Below are 18,010 nucleotides of genomic sequence, written 5' to 3'. Positions count from 1 at the left end.
CCGGGTTTGACACAGTCTAAATAGGACCCGATCTGACCCGATCGATACAGGATCCGAATCTGACCCGATCGATACAGGATCTGGGTCTGACCGATCCAAACAGGTTTGGGCTCTCCGGATCAGACCCAGAACACTAATGAGTTCGGGTTCAATCCAGGGTTAGGACCGACCCGATGTCCGAGCATACCCGAATCGGGCCCGTCACCGGGTCGGTACACCGATCCGATCTGGTACCCAGCATAAAATGAGGCCCGACGCCTTTCGGTTTCTGAGAAACCGAAAGCTTTCGGTTTTCTCAGAAACCGAACGTCGCCCCACGGCGACCGACACCGGTGGCCGGCCGGCGAATAACACCCCGTTTCCCGGCGACGAGCCACGGCAGAAAACCCCGGCAACGCTCCCCTCGACAGGTAAGGCTCTGTATTTTTTTTTATTTTTTTATACAGAGGGTCGTCGGGGCTGCAGTTGCCACCGGTGGCCGGCTAAAGGTGCATCGGCGACGGTCGGAGGATGGTGACCAGTCGCCGACTTCCACCCCCGTCCGCCGGCGGTGGCAATGGCCACCGATCACCATGTCCTGAAACAGGCGCCACCGTTCCAGATACTCTCTCTCTCTGGGGTTTCAATCGTGGTCCGGCGATGCGAGCTCCAGCGAAAATCACCCCCGTCCCGGCGACGCCTGCGGCTTGGCGACGGCAGCCGGTTGACCGGCCATTGCAGAAACAGAAGAGGGCAAATGCCCCTTCGGTGCATCTGGTGACAGGGGAGGTCGCCGGTGAAGCGGCGACCCCCCGGCGAAAAGCAACTCCAGCTCCCCGGCGATGGCAGCTGGATTGCCGGCCAGAGCAGAATCGACACTCAATCGCCTGAAGAACCCAGCCTATGCATGGGTTTTGGGGTTTCGGCCACGGCATGGAGGTCCGGCCATGGCGGCACTCCTGCGATGGATCAGATCAGCCAACGGTGCCGGTGAGGCGGTCAGCTATCCACGCCCTCCTCACCTCCACCGGCAGGTAAACTCTGATTTTTTTTATGAGTGAGAGGGTGTCGAGTGCACATATGGCTCTCTCATAAGAAAAAACAGAGGCCGATGCCAAAGAAAAGTTTTTTCAAAAAGAAAAATTAAAAGAAAGCCTTCTGGGAGAGTTTCAATTCTTAGACGAAAGCTAAATCCCAGGAAGAAGGTTTTTCTATAAAGTGTTTCTTCTGTAAGAAGAATGAGCATAAGAAGGTGGACTGTTTGAAGCATAAAAAATAAATGTAATAAGTTATTCATTTCATATAAGTACAATTTGATTCATGTTTCATTGCATAGTTGGTGGATTGATTCTGGTGTCACGGTGCATATTGCCAACTCTTTGCAAGCATTTCTAAACAAAAAAGAATAAATAGAGCATGAAAGAAACATCTTCTCAGGAAATAAGATGCGTTCGCATGTCAAGAACGTTGGAACCTGTAAAATTATGTTGGAATCATGATTCATTTTTGGATTTGGTTGATACATTTTATGTTTCATCCTATAGTTAGAACTTGATTTCAATTTCGAACCCTAATAAGCTTTGTTTTATTTTTAAATTTTAAAATTTCAAGCTTATTATTATGAAAAATTCTATGAATGTAGGTTCTGCATACGTGTGTGTTGGTTTGTATCGGTTAAAAACCAAAATTCAAATTCGAGAATCTCATTTTGTTGAGAACACCATGATTGACAATAAACGTGGTCTAAAAGAAGATCAATCCTACAAAGCATGAGTTTCTAGAGATCTGTTTTATTGTTAGGATCAACAAATTTGAACATGATGCATGTTTGGTTATTGTAGATTTCTACATGTTGGTCATTAAATTGTTGTATGCTTTCTAGTGGCAAAGAGATTATAGTTTAGCTATAAATAGGCTTTGTAGAACTCACTAGAAATGTGTTGGTTGTACTTTCTAGATAATGATCTCTTTGCTTGACATTGTGAAATGGTTATCCATATTTTTTTTAGCATTGTCTGCCCTTGTTTTCCTTGTTTTGGTAGGATTTGAAAGGCTCTTCTTCTAGTGCCATGAATGTAGAGACCTAATCTCTCATATGAGAAATTGAAAAAAGTACAAATTTGCATGTCATTTGAAGATGGTGGCTTTTCACTTATTAGTGTGAGGTTTAGCAGGATCAAAACTTTAGGAATTTTAAAGTGAATGCCTAATGATCTCAATAACTTCATATCTCACATGAGATTATTATATAGGCCGGAGATTAGGGCATGTTTGGTTGAGCCCCGTCAGAATCATATGGCTCAATTTCTCATGACCAACCAAACATGAGAAAAAGGGCCTATGTGATTTCAAATCAAATGTTGATTCTGAATCACTTCGGCTTGTGAGATTTCGAATATCTTGGTTGTGATTTCCAATCCGAATCACATGATTAGAAAAAAATTGTAGTGAAAGTCGGGGTTTGAGATAGGGCTATCAATGAGTTGATTTACCTTGACCCGACTTGGACCAAACCCTATAGGGTTCGGGTATGGTGACAAATAAGATGACCCGATTAAGACCTAAGTTCGGACCCAAAAGTTTGATTAATATATAAACCAAATATATACAGGGCATGGATGTTTGTGGATAGTATCACAACAATCCCTCACGAGACCTTACTCGTCCACTAGGGTAACCTAGGAGTTTAAAGATCTTGTTGCATATGCTAAATGCAATCGTGATTCCTATGAAAGTAAGTTAGGCTAGTTAGTTGTTTTGATTACTTTATGTGTGCCTTTTGGTAGTTTAGATTTGTTTGCTCAAGTAATAGCAAACATTCAGCATGGAGAAATTTGATCATGCATAAATTATATGTATTTGGATTGGGTTGAGAAAAGAGTGAATCTTCCCTATTATGGTGATGCAATCCAGAGGTTGCCCACAACGTGAGGAGTGATGCCAAATGACTGTTGCATGTGAAATTAACTTGGAAAAGAAGAAGAAAGAAGAAAGAAGAAAGAAGAAAGAAGAAAGAAGAAAGAAGAAAGAAGAAAGATGGAGAGAGAGTTCCCCACATTGGGAAATAAGATGAGGAAAGAGGGGGGTTGGTGGCAGTTCCTAAGGAGAAGATCCCCTCTTCTTAGGTTTCCTAACCTATTTATAATGATAACTTAAAAAATTAATTTCTAAATTCCTAAAAACACTTCTAACATTTCTATTTTAAAAAAACTCTCAAAAGTAATTCTTATTTCTAAAACTACATTTAAATACCATTATTTTATAACAATTCCAAGGCGGCTCCTCCTATGGAGGGCTATTTTTGACTTTTTAAACTTTGTACAATTGGATTTGATATTGGAGCGTGTATTATTTGGATCTTGACTCCATATCTTCGCTCCAACTGCTTTGAAAAAACTCTAAAATGCTCGAATTGCACTCGATTTGGACGAAATTCCCACCGAAAACTCCTTGCACGCAAAAACACCAAAATTCATTAACTTGTGGGTATTTTAACATTAAAATCAATGAAATTCATGCATACATTGTATAAAAATAAATGTAATTTATGCATTAATACAATCCAATTCTTATCAAAGATGGTCCATTTAGGGCATGTTAGGTTGCTTTTGCAAATATGAAAATAAGACTTAAGATTTGAAATCTCATGTGACAATGATCTATTTGCTTGACATTGTGAAATGGTTATCCATATTTTTTCAGCATTGTATGCCCTTGTTTACTTTGTTTTGGTAGGATTTGAAAGGCTCTTCATCTAGTGCCATGAATGCAGAGACCTAATATCTCATATGAGAAATTGGAAAAAGTAAAAATTTGTATGTCATTTGAAGATGGTGGCTTTTCACTTATTGGTGTGAGGTTTAGCAGGATCAAAACTTTAGGAATTTTGAAGTGAATGCCTAATGATCTCAATAACTTCATATCTCACATGAGATTATTATATGGGTCGGAGATTAGGGCATGTTTGGTTGAGCCCCGTCAGAATCATATGGCTCAATTTCTCATGACCAACCAAACATGTGAAAAAGGGCCTATGTGGTTTCAAATCAAATGTTGATTCTGAATCACTTCGGCTTGTGCAATTTCGAATATCTTGGTTGTGATTTCTAATCTGAATTATATGATTAGAAAAAAATTGTAGTGAAAGTCGGGGTTTGAGATAGGGCTGTCAATGAGTTGATTTACCTTGACCCGACTTGGACCAAACCCTATAGGGTTCGGGTATGGTGACAAATAAGATGACCCGATTAAGACCTAAGTTCGGACCCAAAAGTTTGATTAATATATGAACCAAATATATACAGGGCATGGATGTTTGTGGATAGTATCACAATAAACCCTCACGAGACTTTACTCGTCCATTAGGGTAACCTGGGAGTTTAAAGAGCTTGTTGCATATGCTAAATGCAACCGTGATTCCTATGAAAGTAAGTTAGGCTAGGTAGTTGTTTTGATTACTTTATTTGTGCCTTTTGGTAGTTTAGATTTGTTTGCTCAAGTAATAGCAAACATTAAGCGTGGGGAAATTTGATCATGCATAAATTATATCTATTTGGATTAGGTTGAGAAAAGGGTGAATCTTCCCTATTATGGTGATGCATTCCAGAGGTTGCCCACAACGTGAGGAGTGATGCCAAATGACTCTTGCATGTGAAATTAACTTGGAAAAGAAGAAGAAAGAAGAAAGAAGAAAGAAGAAAGAAGAAAGAAGAAAGAAGAAAGAAGAAAGAAGAAAGAAGAAAGAAGAAAGAAGAGAGAGTTCCCCACATTGGGAAATAAGAGGAGGAAAGAGGGGGGTTGGTGGCAGTTCCTAAGGAGAAGATCCCCTCTCCTTAGGTTTCCTAACCTATTTATAATGATAACTTAAAAAAGTTAATTTCTAAATTCTTAAAAACACTTCTAACATTTCTATTTTAAAAAACACTCAAAAGTAATACTTATTTCTAAAACTACATTTAAATACCATTATTTTATAACAATTCCAAGGCGGCTCCTCCTATGGAGGGTTATTTTTGACTTTTTAACCTTTGTCCAATTGGATTTGATATTGGAGCGTGTACGATTTGGATCTTGACTCCATATCTTCGCTCCAACTGCTTTGAAACAACTCTAAAATGCTCGAATTGCACTCGATTTGGACGAAATTCCCACCGAAAACTCCTTGCACACAAAAACACCAAAATTCATTAACTTGTGGGTATTTTAACATTAAAATCAATGAAATTCATGCATACATTATATAAAAACAAATGTAATTTATGCATTAATACAATCCAATTCTTATCAAAGATGGTCCATTTAGGGCATGTTAGGTTGCTTTTGCAAATATGAAAATAAGACTTAAGATTTGAAATCTCATGAGAATCAAAATCATGTGAATTAGAATCTCATGTGATAATGATCTCTTTGCTTGACATTGTGAAATGGTTATCCATATTTTTTTCAGCTTTGTCTGCCCTTGTTTACCTTGTTTTGGTAGGATTTGAAAGGCTCTTCCTCTAGTGCCATGAATGCGGAGACCTAATCTCTCATATGAGAAATTAGAAAAATTAAAAATTTGTGTGTCATTTGAGGATGGTGGCTTTTCACTTATTGGTGTGAGGTTTAGCAGGATCAAGTCTTTAGGAATTTTGAAGTGAATGCCTAATGATCTCAATAACTTCATATCTCACATGAGATTATTATATGGGCCGGAGATTAGGGCATGTTTGGTTGAGCCCCGTCAGAATCATATGACTCAATTTCTCATGACCAACCAAACATGTGAAAAAGGGCCTATGTGGTTTCAAATCAAATGTTGATTCTGAATCACTTCGGCTTGTGAGATTTCAAATATCTTGGTTGTGATTTCTAATCCGAATTATATGATTAGAAAAAAATTGTAGTGAAAGTCGGGGTTTGAGATAGGGCTGTCAATGAGTTGATTTACCTTGACCCGACTTGGACCAAACCCTATAGGGTTCGGGTATGGTGACAAATAAGATGACCCGATTAAGACCTAAGTTCGGACTCAAAAGTTTGATTAATATATGAACCAAATATATACAGGGCATGGATGTTTATGGATAGTATCACAACAAACCCTCACGAGACCTTACTTGTGTTAGAATACAGTTTGCATATGCGTATGGATCTGGATCCAGATCCATACGCATATTATATGAAACACATGTTAAATAGGATCTCATTAATGACATTCTTGTAATATGTATATGTTTTTACTTTATAATGTTTAGGGTTTTGGAGGTCGTGTATTGTAGTGCCGCCCCAACCATTGTGAATTTCTCTCTCTCTCTCTTTCTCACTCTCTCTCTCTCCTTATTTCCTGTATACAAATCTGATATGGTATCAGAGCATTAGGTTAATCCTGTGCGTGAAGAAGTTCCAGGGTGAACAACAAATCTGAAAAAGTCCCTGAGCAGCGTGTAGATCATGGTTCTTCATCGTGAACAGCAACCCAGCGTGGACAAGTCCCAGCGTGATCATCTCGTGGTTCGTCAGCGTGAACAACAACCCAAGCGTGGACAGTTCCAGCCGTGCAGATCGTGGTTCTTCATCGTGAACGGCAACCCCAGCGTGGACAGGTCCCAACGTGATCATCTTCTCTTTATCTGAAATCTCATCTTCTGAAAGTTGGTACCTTTTTTTTTTCTTCTTTTCTGTTACTCATTTTTGTTACTCTCGTTCATTGGTATTTGTTTATCTTCATTCCATCGTCTGTGTTGATTTCCTCTTTTCCTCAACATCAACAACTGGTTTTCAGACCTGTGTTGGTTCCATATTTTTTTTTCTCTTAAACACCAACGACTGATTTTCAGACCTGTTTTTCCTTTCCTTTATTGTTGTTTTAGTGTTCTTTGTGCAACACTTTTGGTAGTGCAGGTATATGCCTTATTCAAGGTTTACTGATTGATTAAGTGATCTCAAATCTGTTTATTTCTTCCCATTCATCTTGTTTGCTTATTCATCGTTTCACTGCTATGGATTACTCTTTGTCAATTTCTTGAGTTAGCTCGTTACTGAAAAACTTACTCATTCTAATTTTTTGACCTGGAAGATGCAAATCCTTCCTTTTATACGGAGTCAGGATCTCGATGAACATTTGGGTGGTTTAGTTCCTATACCACCACGGTTTATTTTGCAGGAAACCAAGGATGAGAAGGGTGACACAATTACCATTTCTACTAAGAATCTAGAGTATACAGCTTGGAGGAAGCGGGATCAGTCTTTGGTTGCTTATATTACGTCAACACTCTCTCAAGAAGTGTTGGTTACTCTTTCAGATGATTGCACTACGGCAGATCTGTGGAGTAAGCTGTCTCACACATACTCTCAGATATCAGAAGCCCGAGTTATGTACTTAAAAAATGAATTTCAAAGTTTGAAGAAAGGCTCCATGGCTGTCATGGAATACATAGGCCGCTTGAAGAGTATTACTGATCAATTGGCTGTTGTTGGAAGTACTATTGCAGATAAAGATAAAGTTCAACAACTTCTCAATGGATTGGGCCCTGATTTTGACATGTTTACCACAGCTTTATCATGCCTTCCTCACTTGCCCACTTTTGACGACCTCCAAGCGAAACTTCTCCAGCATGAGATGATTATGAAGCAAAGGGCAACAGAAAATGAATCAGCTTGTCCTCATTCAGTTTTGGCCATGGACACTTCTGTAGGTTTTGGACGAGGGAATGGAGGGCATCAAGGAGGCAGAGGCCGCGGACATTTCGGGCAGGGAGGACGTGGTATTTTGCCTACACCTAATATTTCAGGGGTTTTTAATACAGGAAATCAGAGGAGAGTGCCCACTTGTTTCTTATGTAACAAAAGAGGACATGTGAAAGCTGATTGTTGGTTCAATCTACAGAATAGAGGAAAACTAAACAAAATTGAGAATAAATCAACTACTGCTATGAACACAAAAGTGCCATCCACAGATGTGCAACAACTTTTGTTATCAGCATTGTCACAGATGACGATCAAGCAAAATGAACAAGGCAAATGATATGTTGATTCAGGTGCCGCCACACATGTTACGGGTAAGTTATCTCACTTATTGCCTTATTTTGAAAAAGGTAGTATAGTTACGGGAGATTGAACTTATCGCTCCATTAGTCATACTGGCAATGCACATATCCCTATGTCAAAGTCCTCACTTCATTTGTCAAATGTCCTTCTTGCTCATAATATTAAAAAGAACATTGTTTCTGTAGCTAAACTTGTTGACGATATGAATTCTTCCGTCGAATTTACTCCCTCTTCTGTTTATGTTAAGGATCTACAAACGAAGGAGACGTTCGCTAAGGGGGAGCGACAAGGAAACATGTACGTCTTCAAGGAGATTCCTCCAGTGTCTTCGCCCTCAGTCCCAGTCCACCAGTTGAAGTCGTCCAAGCATTCTTCAGTGTCTTCGCCTCCAGAGTCTTTGTTTTTTCCTTCATTGGAAGTTTTTAATTCATCTCATTGTAATAAGCCAGATATTTGGCATAGTCGTTTGGGACATTGTAGTCGAGGTTTCGTTGAAAATCTTGTATCTGATGGTCTCCTTCCAGAGTCTAGTTTAAGTTCATTTTTTGATAATAATAATAAATGTTCTTCATGCGAACTCTGCAAAAGCCATGTTCTTCCTTTTCATATTATAAATAAAAGAGCTTCAAAGCCATTTGAGATTATTTGTTCCGATGTTTGGGGACCCACACCTATTCCTTCTCTTTCTGGCAGTCGTTACTATGTTGTCTTTATTGATTCCTATTCCTGTTATACTTGGATATATTTCTTAAAACACAAGCATGAAGTTTTTCAAATATTTCGGGAATTCCATTCGATGGTCAAAACAAAGTTTGCTTGTGATATTGTGCATTTACAATGTGATGGTGGAGGAGAGTATTCGTCGAACGAGTTTATTGCCTTTCTTCGGGATAAAGGAATAAGCCGACAGGTTTCTTGCCCTCATACTCCTCAACAAAATAGAGTTGCGGAGAGGAAACACAGGCACATTGTCGAGAGCGCGATGAGCATGTTACATGATAGCAATGTGCCCGCTAGTCTCTGGACAGAAGTTTTTCACACATCTGTTCATATCATAAATCGTCTTCCTATGGCACTCTTGGATCAGAAATCTCCCTATTATACTTTATTTGGGCAACATCCCTCTTACGATGAACTGCGTGTTTTTGGTTGTGAATGTTATGTACATATTGATTTATCTCTGCGAAGTAAGTTTCAGGACAAGGCTGTTAAGTGCAGATTTGTTGGGTATGCAGATGAATACAAAGGTTATCGATGCTATGACCCTACTACAAAACATATTAGGACCTCCAGAAATGTTGTTTTTGATGAACAAAATTTTCAGGTCAATGACTCTGCCGTGTTGCCACCTCGAGAATTAGAAGTATATGATCCATGGATGAGCGCAGATCTTTTTGCTAATACAGGAGAAACATGTCAAACAAATTGTCCTTCCTTCGGCTCGAGTAGGGAGTTGAATGACTCACAAATACATGGTGAATTATCTCCAGTTGAGCCACCCCCCGTAGAACGTTTCTCTGGATAGATATACACTAGACGAGACAAAAATACAGAGCCGAGGAATGTGGAGGAAAGCATCGCCAATGATTCGGCTCAAAGGCCATCACACATTAAGCATCCTATTCAACGATGGGTGAGTTATGAGACCTTCTCCCTTGATTTCCAGTTGTTTATGTCTCAACTCACAAAACAAGAAGAACTCACTTGTTTTAATCAAACTCTTAAATCCCGTCATTGGATTGAAGCTATGAATAAAGAAATGGAAGCTCTTCATGAATGCTAGACTTGGGAAATAGTCCCTCGGCCAGAAGGAAAGAATGTAGTTGGCTCAAAATGGGTTTATAAAATAAAATATAAGCCTGAAGGAAGTATTGACAGATATAAGGCGCGACTTGTTGCTCGAGGATTCACACAACAATATGGTGAAGACTACGACAAAACTTTTAGTCCCGTAGTCAAAATGGGTACTATTCGTATCATCATATCCCTAGCAGTCGATCAAGGTTGGAGCCTTAGCCAGATGGATGTTAAAAATGCATTTTTGCATGAAACTTTAAAGGAAGAAGTGTATATGGAGCAACCACCTGGTTATGCCGAGAAGGATCCTATTGCCTGGGTGTGCAAACTAAGGAAATCTCTGTATGGGTTGAAACAGGCGTCACGTTCCTGGTTTGAAAGTTTCTCTATGCAGATTCAGAGTTATGGTTTTAGAAGATGCTCTCTGGATCATTCACTCTTTATTTACCAAAAGGCGGACATTGTTCTTATATATGTTGATGACATTGTGATCACTGGGAGCTCAGATAGTCATGTGCAAGACGTGAAACAGTTTTTAATGAAAACTTTCAAGATGAAAGATTTAGGAGAGTTGCGGTACTTTCTTGGTGTGGAAGTTGACAGACAACAAGACACATTGACACTCATGCAACAAAAATACACTCTTGACCTTCTGGAAAGAGCCGGGATGACGAATTGCAAACCAGTCAGCACTCCTAGTGTATTACATCAAAGGCTGAGCTCTGAAGATGGTCATCTTTGTGTCAACCCTACAACGTATAAAAGTCTCGTGGGGATGTTACAGTGCTTGACTTTTACCAGACCTGATATAGTTTATGCTGACAATCAGGTATCCCAGCTCATGCATGCTCCAATGGAGGGTCATATGGAAGCTGTGAAGCGCATTCTACGCTATTTAAAAGGAACTATAGGAGACGGACTTGTTTATCGCAAGAACGATAATCTGCATAGAGGACATGCACTCATCACTTATACGGACGCAGATTGGGCAGGGGATCCAGATGAGAGACGACCTGTCTCTGGATATTGTGTTTATATTGGGCACAATTTAGTGTCCTGGAGCAACAAAAAACAAAAGGCAGTGGCACGATCGAGTACAGAGGCTGAATACAGATCGATGGATGTAGGCACGACAGAAGCCACATGGATTAGACACTTATTGAGTGATCTTGGGGAGACAATTATTCGATCATTTCTTTTATGTGACAATAAAAGCGCAATAAACATTGCATATAATCCTATCCAACATAGCAGAACGAAGCACATTGAGATTGATCAACATTTCATACGGTAGAAAGTCGAGATGAAGGAGATAGAACTACGTCATGTTCGAACAAAAGATCAAGTGGCAGACCTGTTTACCAAGGGATTAACAGGACGTCAATTTTGGCTATTGAAGAGCAAGTTGTACATGCTCCAAAATCATGTACAACTTGAGGGAGGGTGTTAGAATACAGTTTGCATATGCGTATGGATCTGGATCCAGATCCATACGCATATTATATGAAACACATGTTAAATAGGATCTCATTAATGGCATTCTTGTAATATGTATATGTTTTTACTTTATAATGTTTAGGGTTTTGGAGGTTGAGTATTGTAGTGCCGCCCCAACCATTGTGAATTTCTCTCTTTCTCTCTCTCTCTCTCTTTCTCACTCTCTCTCCCTCCTTATTTCCTGTATACAAATCTGATAACTCGTCCACTAGGGTAACCTAGGAGTTTAAAGAGCTTGTTGCATATGCTAAATGCAACCGTGATTCCTATGAAAGTAAGTTAGGCTAGTTAGTTGTTTTGATTACTTTATTTGTGCCTTTTGGTAGTTTAGATTTGTTTGCTCAAGTAATAGCAAACATTAAGTGTGGGGAAATTTGATTATGCATAAATTATATGTATTTGGATTAGGTTGAGAAAAGGGTGAATCTTCCCTATTATGGTGATGCATTCCATAGGTTGCCCACAACGTGAGGAGTGATGCCAAATGACTCTTGCATGTGAAATTAACTTGAAGAAGAAAGAAGAAAGAAGAAAGAAGAAAGAAGAAAGAAGAAAGATGGAGAGACAGAGTTCCCCACATTGGGAAATAAGAGGAGGAAAGAGGGGGGTTGGTGGCAGTTCCTAAGGAGAAGATCCCCTCTCCTTAGGTTTCCTAACCTATTTATAATGATAACTTAAAAAAGTTAATTTCTAAATTCTTAAAAACACTTCTAACATTTCTATTTTAAAAAACACTCAAAAGTAATACTTATTTCTAAAACTACATTTAAATACCATTATTTTATAACAATTCCAAGGCGGCTCCTCCTATGGAGGGCTATTTTTGACTTTTTAAACTTTGTACAATTGGATTTGATATTGGAGCGTGTATGATTTGGATCTTGACTCCATATCTTCGCTCCTACTGCTTTGAAACAACTCTAAAATGCTCGAATTGCACTCGATTTGGACGAAATTCCCACCGAAAACTCCTTGCACACAAAAGCACCAAAATTCATTAACTTGTGGGTATTTTAACATTAAAATCAATGAAATTCATGCATACATTGTATAAAAATAAATGTAATTTATGCATTAATACAATCCAATTCTTATCAAAGATGGTCCATTTAGGGCATGTCAGGTTGCTTTTGCAAATATGAAAATAAGACTTAAGATTTGAAATCTCATGAGAATCAAAATCATGTGAATTGGAATCTCATGTGATAATGATCTCTTTGCTTGACATTGTGAAATGGTTATCCATATTTTTTTTAGCATTGTCTGCCCTTGTTTACCTTGTTTTGGTAGGATTTGAAAGGCTCTTCCTCTAGTGCCATGAATGCAGAGACCTAATCTCTCATATGAAAAATTGGAAAAAGTAAAAATTTGTATGTCATTTGAAGATGGTGGCTTTTCACTTCTTGGTTTGAGGTTTAACAGGATCAAAACTTTAGGAATTTTGAAGTGAATGCCTAATGATCTCAATAACTTCATATCTCACATGAGATTATTATATGTGCCGGAGATTAGGGCATGTTTGGTTGAGCCCCGTCAAAATCATATGGCTCAATTTCTCATGACCAACCAAACATGAGAAAAAGGGCCTATGTGGTTTCAAATCAAATGTTGATTCTGAATCACTTCGGCTTGTGAGATTTCGAATATCTTGGTTGTGATTTCTAATCCGAATCACATGATTAGAAAAAAATTGTAGTGAAAGTCGGGGTTTGAGATAGGGCTGTCAATGGGTTGATTTACCTTGACCCGACTTGGACCAAACCCTATAGGGTTCGGGTATGGTGACAAGTAAGATGACCTGATTAAGACCTAGGTTCGGACCCAAAAGTTTGATTAATATATGAACCAAATATATACAGGGCATGGATGTTTGTGGATAGTATCACAACAAACCCTCACGAGACCTTACTCGTCCACTAGGGTAACCTAGGAGTTTAAAGAGCTTGTTGCATATGCTAAATGCAACTGTGATTCCTATGAAAGTAAGTTAGGCTTGTTAGTTGTTTTGATTACTTTATTTGTGCCTTTTTGGTAGTTTAGATTTGTTTGCTCAAGTAATAGCAAACATTAAGCATCGGGAAATTTGATCATGCATAAATTATATGTATTTGGATTAGGTTGAGAAAAGAGTGAATCTTCCCTATTATGGTGATGCATTCCAGAGGTTGCCCACAACGTGAGGAGTGATGCCAAATGACTCTTGCATGTGAAATTAACTTGGAAAAGAAGAAGAAAGAAGAAAGAAGAAAGAAGAAAGAAGAAAGAAGAAAGAAGAAAGAAGAAAGAAGACGATGAAGAGAGAGTTCCCCACATTGGGAAATAAGAGGAGGAAAGAGGGGGGTTGGTGGCAGTTCCTAAGGAGAAGATCCCCTCTCCTTAGGTTTCCTAACCTATTTATAATGATAACTTAAAAAAGTTAATTTCTAAATTCTTAAAAACACTTCTAACATTTCTATTTTAAAAAACACTCAAAAGTAATACTTATTTCTAAAACTACATTTAAATACCATTATTTTATAACAATTCCAAGGCGGCTCCTCCTATGGAGGGTTATTTTTGACTTTTTAACCTTTGTCCAATTGGATTTGATATTGGAGCGTGTACGATTTGGATCTTGACTCCATATCTTCGCTCCAACTGCTTTGAAACAACTCTAAAATGCTCGAATTGCACTCAATTTGGACGAAATTCCCACCGAAAACTCCTTGCACACAAAAACACCAAAATTCATTAACTTGTGGGTATTTTAACATTAAAATCAATGAAATTCATGCATACATTGTATACAAATAAATGTAATTTATGCATTAATACAATCCAATTCTTATCAAAGATGGTCCATTTTGGGCATGTTAGGTTGCTTTTGTAAATATGAAAATAAGACTTAAGATTTGAAATCTCATGAGAATCAAAATCATGTGAATTGGAATCTCATGTGATTCCAATTCCCATGTTTGGTTGGCGTGAGGGAAAAAAAGGAAGAGGCGGTCCATGCCGAAACAAGGGCTTACCGGCATGAACCCTTATTTCGATTAATTTTTTCGGTGTGGTAGAGCTCACCGGAGGGGGTACTCCGGAGAGCTCCCCCTTGACTTCCCTTCCTCTTGATTGAAAGCACAAAAAAAAACTACGAACAAGAAGGTGATGACCGAAAGAGGACCTCGCCAGCAACAACCCCTATTCGATCCTATATGGGGCAGTGGAGCTCGCCAAAATAGAGATTCCGATGAGCTCCACCATGCTGCAACAAGAAGAAGAGGTGGTCTATGCCGAAACAAGAGCTCACTGGCGTGAGCCTTGATTTCAATGGATTTTTCTGGCGTGGTAGAGCTCGACCTTCGACGATCTCTCACCATGCTGCAACCACCCTTGGTTGCAGCATCAACCAGGAAAAGCAAAAAAAAAATCCACCTGATCTTTCAATGAGCTCCACCCTCCGGTGTCTTTTTCTGGTGAGCTCCCCCCCTCTTCTGGCATAGAGCCTACCTCCTTCACAAGCTTCATCATATAGGCGAGAAGGAGTTGAGCATTAGGGATGGGGTGTTAACGGTTTGAGTTTGGTTTGCAGCCAAGTGAAACCAGACTTGGACCGGATTTTTGGGTACGGTATCAGTCCGAACCTGGGTTTAATTGGGTCAGATGTAAGAAAAACCATACTCGTACCTGATAAAAACTGCATGAACCAGACCCATGCCATACCCGGTAAAATAATATTTTTTATCAGTTTTACATTAAAAATTTGCGGGTCTTAATCAAAACTCGGGTCAAGACCTGGTTCATATATTAATCAAACTTTTGGGTCTGAACTCAGGTCTTAATCGGGTCATCTTATTTGTCACCATACCCAAACCCTATAGGGTTTGGTTCAGGTCAGGTCAAGGTAAATCAACCCATTGACAACCCTATCTCAAACCCCGACTTTCACTATAGTTTTTTTCTAATCATGCGATTCAGATTAGAAATCACAACCAAGATATTCAAAATCTCACGAGTTGAAGTGATTTAGAATCAACATTTGATTTGAAACCACATGGGCCCTTTTTCTCATGTTTTGTTGGTCATGAGAAATTAGGCCATATGATTCTCATGGGGTTCAACCAAACATGCCCTAATCTCTAGCCTATATAAGAATCTCATGTGAGATATGAAGTTATTGAGATCATTAGGCATTCACTTCAAAATTTTTAAGGTTTTGATCTTGCTAAACCTCACACCAAGAAACGAAGAGCCACCATCTTCAAATGACATACCAATTTTTTTTTTTCAATTTCTCATATCAAGGATTAACTCTCTGTATTCTTGGCACTAGAGGAAGAGCCTTTCAAATCCTACCAAAACAAGGTAAACAAGGACAAACAATGCTAAAAAAATGTAGATAACCATTTCACAATGTCAAGCAAAGGGATCATTATCTAGAAAGCACAACCAACACATTTCTAGTGAGTTTTAAAAAGCCTATTTATAGCTAAACTCTAATCCCTTTGTCACTAGAAAGCATACAACAATTTAATGACCAACATGTAGAAACAGGAAACTCTGATTCTGCAGTAACCAAACATGCATCATCTTCAAAATTGTTGATCCTAACAGTAGAACAGATCTCTAGAAACTCATGCATTGTAGGATTGATCTTCCTTTAGACCACGTTTATTGCCAATCATTGTGTTCTTAACAGAATGGGATTTTCGAATTTAAAATTTGGTTTTTAACCGATACAAACCATCATACACGTATGCAGAACCTACATTCATAGAATTTTTCATAATAATAAGCTTGGAATTTTCAAATTTAAAAATAAAACCAAGCTTATCAGGTTTCAAAATTGAAATAAGGTTCCGACTATAGGATCAAACATAAAATGTATCAACCAAATCCAAAATGAATCCCAATTGCAACACAATTCTGCAGGTCCCAACGTTCTTGACATGTGAACGCATCTTATTTCCTAAGAAGATGTTTCTTTCATGTTATGTTGGTTCCCTTTTGTTCAGAAATGCCTGCAAAGAGTTGGCAATGTGTACCGTCGCACCAAAATCAATCAACCAGCTATGTAATGGAACATGAATCAAATTGCACTCATGAAAAACAAACAACTTATAACCTTTATTTTCAAGTCATTTCTTATGCTTCAAGCAGTCCACCTTCTTATGCCCCTTCTTCTTACAGAAGAAACACTTTATAGAAGAGTCTTCTGCCTGGGATTTGACTTTCGCCTGAAAGTTGAAACCCTTTCCAGATGCTTTTATTTGATTCTTCTTTTTGAAGGAACTTTTCTTTGGCCTCGACCTCTGTTTTTCCTTATGAGAGGCCATATGTGCACTCGACATCCTCTCACCCTTCAGTGTTTTCAACTCTTTAACAACTTGGCCAAGAGGTTATTAAAGGACCACTCATCGTTATGTGTGTTGTAGGAGATTTTGAAAGGTTCATATTCATTAAGTAATGAGGTCAAAATCAGATCGACAAGAAAGAATCAGAAATAGCGAACTTCATGTTATTCAGTTGAGATGTAATGTTCCTCATTTCCAAAATGTGTTGTCGGATGTGGTTATCACCAGTATATTTTATAGATACCAATGTATTCTTTTTGAATACATTAAGCCTCAATGGCTCATTGTTGAGTTTCTAGAATTGTACTCAATTTGAATTGTACATGCTTTGTAAGAAAAGTTCTCCCCTAATCTTTTTTGATACATGGTTCAAAGTAAACATTGATCTAATAATGAGCAAGATAGCTTAAACATGCCATGCTAGTCTGAATAAAAAATGCTATTGCTTGAGAGAAGATGATCAAAATATTGGAAATTAAGTCCAACATTAAAGAGGAATCATGAGTACTTTCCTCAGGAAAACATTATCAAACAATGGTAATTTCCTTTAGGGTTCATTTGGAAGCAGGAAAAAATCTCATAGAAATAGAAATTTTTTTCTATAAGAAGTTTTGATGTGAGAACTTTTCTGCATGAAATATTTTCTCTGATTTGTGTGACATGAGAAAATCAGATTGGAATAATGTCAACATGTTCTGATCAGTGAGGCTCAGTGCTATTAAAAGCGCGCCTCAAGGCGCAAAAGCGCGCCTCAAGGCGCAAAAAGCGCGCCTCGCCTTAAGGCGAGGGGCTTTATGCCTTGAGGCGTATGTGTAAAGCGCCTCATAGGCCTTGAGGCGTGCGCCTCATAGGCCTTGAGGCGTGCGCCTCATAGGCCTTGAGGCGTGCGCCTCAAGGCGAGGCACGCCTCAAGATGAGGCATACACGCCTCGAAGCATTTGGTCAAATGAGGGTCAAAACCCTTATTTGACCAAAAAATAGGGCTTAAACAAAGCACCCCCAACCGTTTATGTTGTGATTTTGGTTTTTTTTTCTCACCCCTCTCTCTCTCTGTTTTTTTTCTCGCAGCAGTCTCTCCCTCTTGGCTCTCACAACATACTCTCTTTCTCTCTCTCTCGTGGTGGAGCCTCAAAACATGTACACTCTCTCTCATCTCTGGTTTTTTCTCTTTTTCTCTGGTTCTCTTCTTCTTATCTCTTCTCCTTCTCTTTATTCCTCTAGATTGTATAATTGTTAGGGGTCGGACTAACCCCAGCATGCCTTTCAAAAAAAAAAGATTTTAAGCCCTAGGTGGCTGCTTCCTAACTCAGTATCAGGCTGAATGCGACTCAGAAGGGTAAAGGATGACCCAATTTTTATTTTACTAACTGAGATGCAGT

At 38.8% G+C, this 18,010-nt stretch overlaps 1 protein-coding gene across 1 annotated transcript in view; it reads left to right on the top strand.

Moving 5' to 3' along the window:
- The first annotated feature begins 269 nt into the window (after positions 1–269).
- Positions 270–18,010, top strand: part of LOC149840273 (folate synthesis bifunctional protein, mitochondrial-like) — a 32,445-nt gene continuing 14,704 nt past the window's right edge. Inside the window, exon 1 of the mRNA XM_090003090.1 lies at positions 270–410. The gene's annotated coding sequence lies outside the window, so the exon portion shown is untranslated. The remainder of the gene's footprint in view (positions 411–18,010) is intronic.

The sequence above is a fragment of the Nuphar pumila genome, chromosome 4 (assembly GCF_984573655.1).
Source record: "Nuphar pumila chromosome 4, dmNupPumi1.hap1.1, whole genome shotgun sequence".
In the NCBI taxonomy this organism is placed as follows: Eukaryota; Viridiplantae; Streptophyta; class Magnoliopsida; order Nymphaeales; family Nymphaeaceae; genus Nuphar; species Nuphar pumila.
The sequence above is the reverse complement of the archived record's forward strand: the minus strand, read 5'-3'. Positions and strand labels throughout refer to the sequence as shown.